Source organism: Helicoverpa zea, chromosome 11 (genome assembly GCF_022581195.2).
Source record: "Helicoverpa zea isolate HzStark_Cry1AcR chromosome 11, ilHelZeax1.1, whole genome shotgun sequence".
Classification (NCBI taxonomy): domain Eukaryota; kingdom Metazoa; phylum Arthropoda; class Insecta; order Lepidoptera; family Noctuidae; genus Helicoverpa; species Helicoverpa zea.
Window position 1 is genome coordinate 9,300,967 of NC_061462.1, and position 4,646 is coordinate 9,305,612.

Consider the following 4,646-nt stretch of genomic DNA (forward strand, 5'->3'; position numbering starts at 1 on the left):
TATTATGAAATTTAACGTCCGTAAAACTAACTGGTACTTCAACAACGCTTTTTTAATTTAATCCCTGTTAATTTTACTGTAACTAGAATTTAACCCTAACCTTGACGTAACCGAGCTTCGAACAACCGGGCCTAAATTTAATTATGAAGTAATGTATGATGAAGATACTCTTCTTATTGCTGTTTTTTTCGGAATACGAAATTTCGAAAGGTTTTAAATACAAGCCACTCAGACAGCGACAGTACCCCACTCTCCCCGGTGAAGGGAAGCGAACGATCATCGAGGGCTGATGGTAGACTACCACCGCCCGCCTCACGCTCAGGGCACCGCGCCACATCTCATCAACGTGGCTTGTGAGGACTCACGTAGTGTGAAAGTCTCGTGAAGAGCTTACTATAGAAATGATCCTATGAAGTAAGGTCTTAACTGAAGCTGCGAGACCGCGCGGGGTCGTTCACTCGCCGAGAATCTTAACACCGCGATGTACAAAGTGACGTCATATGTACAGCGCCATCTAGCGATATTCTGTATTTATAGTTTTGTTGATAAAAAAAATATAGGACTTGAGTAAAGTGACCGATGTGGCCATGATAACTACGTGAGGTATTATTTTTAGGTTGAATTAAAACGTCTGTTCTAGTGTTATGTCACATGTTTTATTTTATTAAAAGGTTTGTCAATATGAATGTATTAAAGAGACAAAGTAAAATTTAAAAAATGTTTAATGGTTAAAATACACAATTCATCTACGAAATGAGAAATAACATTATCATAATTTTATTAATACTCACGTACTTTTCTAATTTTTTTGATTTAAATCACTTGAGCTCTGGTAAACATTGCCATATGTACAGTCAGGCTTACATTTACTCGAGCCGAATGCGCCGAAAGAAAGGATTATTCCTTTACATAAAATATTATGAAACTGAAGAATCGAACACATTCCCGTGTTGAATTGTGGGATTCAGCAAGCCTAACATCACATAAGATAGGTGTAAAAAAAAGTAGAGATTATTTCTTCGGCGGATTCGGGCTGAAAAACTGTGTGCTAAGCTTTAGGAATGTACATTATTGCCTTACATAAATGAGCAGACTATTTAGATTATTGCAATTTTTGCTTCATAAATATTGAAGTATGATTTTATAATAGTTATCAAAAACCACTCAGACAGCGACAGTACCCCACTCTCCCCGGTGTAGGGGAGCGAACGATCATCGAGGGCTGATGGTAGACTACCACCGCCCGCCTCACGCTCAGGGCACCGCGCCACATCTCATCAACGTGGCTTGTAAGGACTCACGTAGTGTGAAAGTCTCGTGAAGAGCTTACTATAGAAATGATCCTATGAAGTAAGGTCTTAACTCGAGCTGCGAGACCGCGCGGGGTCGTTCACTCGCCGAGAATCTTAACATCGCGATGTACAAAGTGACGTCATATGTACAGCGCCATCTAGTGAGTACAATTATAAACATACATAATAATGATTTTAGAAATACATATCCAATTGGATTCATAATACCTATCATGTTTTTAAATTCAAAAAACTAAAATGTGTTTAAAAATTTGGGACAATTGAATCTTTAATCCCTATATCCGCAATTAATTCTAGTAAAACTTTTAATCAGAGTTATTTTGTAACCTAAAACTCCAGCCAAAGTTACAAACCGACATCAAACGGCAATCACAAATGACAATTAAAGTAAAATCCATTCAACAGTTCATAGTTTCATACGCTCGAAATGCCGCTAACGAGAACCAATTGATGGCCGACCTCCGCCGAATTAATTTTCGCAGACCTTACACGGACGATTCAAAATTAACAGCGCAATGTTCTTATTAATTAATGTGGGGAATTAGAGCCCTTTGACGTACTGATTGGCTACGATTATTGATAGCAACCGTATGTAAATTGGACGCGTCAATTGCCGACTTGATCGCACTGCCTTGTAATCAAATTCTGCTTAGTCTTCAGTCATTAATTTAGGCGCACGGAAGTCAATAGATGATATTAGAGTGGGTATGTTCTGTTGCTGATTAATTTTATTAATGAAGTAATCAATGTAGTTAATTATAAGCTGGGATTTGTCAGAGATTGTAGTACACTCGATATTGATTCCGGATTTATTTACCATTGTAAGATGTTGGTACTGCGATTCACAACTTTACTCTTTGAAATATTGGGATAGAAATATTTGGTTTATCCATCCGTGATCACTAAAGAACTAAAACGAGCAGTACCAAACCTGACCTCAAATTACACGTTTCAAAGCAACCTTCAGTTCCGTTCCAAATAGTGTAAAAACCAGGAAGCCACAATTGATTAAGTTTGAATACCGCTGCGGTGACTATTCGTTCAGAAAAGTAATCGTTACAGAGTTTGTTGGTTTCGCTGTTTCAATTCTCATGCAAACCGCACCAGGGATTCGGAAAACCGATTGTCAATTTGCCAACAGTTGATATAAATGTTAACTTTTGTTACCGGCCCGTCCGTTTTAAATACGCCATTGAGTGCAATGAAAGCTCAGCTTAATTGTGACAATGGATGTCATGATTGCTATACCGTATCTTTGTCTGGATGGGGAGCATTATCTTTACTGTAAAACGGATTCTTATAGTTTTCTTTTTTTATTTTTGTTTTATAAGGAATTTTAAAGACAACTTTCACCTAAAATCTAGCATGGTGTTCCTTGAACCCTGTTTCTAGTCTTACAAAATCTCTGACAAAAGCAAGACTGCGATAGTAATATGACTGCATACAAATTGAATAATAAACAGCCTAGCAAAAAATTCAACCTGCCACAAATCAATGACTACACAATATGAGGATTTATGAATAAATAAAGCGTATTCTAAATTCGACAGCATTCGATGGCTCGGGTGACAGATGTCAGGGTCAATAGTGATGACGTAATATGAATAGAAATAGTTTTTTCTCCGCAAGTTTTTGCTCCAACCAAGCCAGCCAGTCGATTTCTTATCCCTATGATAGGAGTTGGGTTTAGAATGGTAAAACAGATGGATGTGTTCATATTTTTCAATTGGGTTGGAAAGATTTTCTTTTGGTTTAAAGGGTGAACTGGCTGAGCAAACTTTAAGCCCAGACCCTGGCAATGTCCTTTGATTTTATTTGATTTGATTTACTGCAATCTGAGAATCCAAATAAAGAATATAACTAAAATAAAAAAACCAAGACAACTGTAAAAATTAAAGTTTCTAAAGAATGTGCCATTAAAAAACTATTTACCAATAGAATCTGAACGTTCACAATGCATGTAGGAGTCTCGAAAGAGCACTCCCTTACTCCAAGACTTGACCTGCATCAGTGGCAGGTATTTACCACAGTGGCCTACAGCTTCACCTGGAATACAAGGACAATTTATATAATTTACTAAATATTAAAATATATCTGCACCGTTAATCGATATAATGCATTTTCATAACAGTTCATAACAAATGTTAGTTAGTTCCTTAGTTTTCAACTAGATGGCGCTGTACATTTACGTCACGTTTCTACATCGCGGTATTAAGATTCTCGGCGGTTGAGTTGGGTCTGCTGACCGCGGCAATATCGCTAACTCTGGTTTCCCTTCAAAACGCATAAATCTTTCGCCTTTTACTAAAGATTTCCGTGGAGGGGAACACTCAAATGAGTCTATTGCATTTTTGGAATGCTCTGCTTCGGTGGGGCTTATAATAACTGAAAATTAATTCTGTCTGTAGTCAACGCAGAATTATCGCAGAAAATGCCTCACACCATGTTTGGCAGATTATTTTACCTCATGTTCAGATCTTTATACTTGACGCGAAAAATAAGTTCTTCCAAGCAATGGCCACAATAATCATTAATATAACAATTCTGTCATTAGCATTATGTATGAAGACAAAATGTTCAGTCCGAGTTGAGAAAATAAATGTGTTGAAGCGCATAGCCGTTGCTTCGTAGCAACACCTTTCCGACAGCCTAATTATGCTCGCAATTTTAAATCAGGCATATTAATACACGGAATGTCGTCACTTGTAATGTTAGCACCGAAATTTCATAGATCTAAATTATGGGTCTAGTCGCATGATTATATATTTTATACTATAAACTCTTGTCGCATGTTCGATCAATCGAAAAAAATCTAGCTCCAACCTCGATCCTTGAACAGCAGACTTTATTGAATGATTTAGCCTATAAATCCTTGACATTCACGCAAGATATTCCATATACAAGTGAATAACTTAACCGGACTGGGTCAGCAAATCGTAATAATCCACGTTCAACGATCTATCCATCAACGTCGGACTCAGCAGAGCGGGCCATGTGAATTATTCTCACTATATTTTAAGCTAAGTGTAAGCGATGAGCGTAACTCCTTGCTTAATTGAGTACGTTTAAAATGCATAAATGCGCTCTAGTTTTAGTTTCAACCGATTAATCAAGTCATGATTTACATTTTTGCTGTTCGAGTTTTGTTTGATGATTTGAATGTATTTCTTGAGGCATTTGCAAAGACCATTCATATTTCTATCACAAGCTATCCGCCATCTAAACAAAGCACACATATCAATGCCTACAAATAATATTTGTGCGAAGACCCTGGTACCCATTCCTCCTCCTCCGAGCCTTTTTCCCAATCATGTTGGGGTCGGCTTCCAGTCT

At 37.5% G+C, this 4,646-nt stretch overlaps 3 non-coding genes across 3 annotated transcripts; 1 reads left to right on the top strand and 2 right to left on the bottom strand.

Moving 5' to 3' along the window:
- Window positions 1-223: 223 nt before the first annotated feature.
- Window positions 224-424, bottom strand: LOC124634792. The gene has a single exon (XR_006984926.1). It is a non-coding gene; the product is annotated as a small nucleolar RNA U3 (small nucleolar RNA).
- Window positions 425-1,159: 735 nt separating this feature from the next.
- LOC124634793 lies at window positions 1,160-1,360 on the bottom strand. The gene has a single exon (XR_006984927.1). It is a non-coding gene; the product is annotated as a small nucleolar RNA U3 (small nucleolar RNA).
- A 2,213-nt stretch (window positions 1,361-3,573) lies between these two features.
- On the top strand, window positions 3,574-3,691 carry LOC124634794. Its single transcript, XR_006984928.1, has one exon. It is a non-coding gene; the product is annotated as a U5 spliceosomal RNA (small nuclear RNA).
- The last annotated feature ends 955 nt before the right edge of the window (window positions 3,692-4,646 follow it).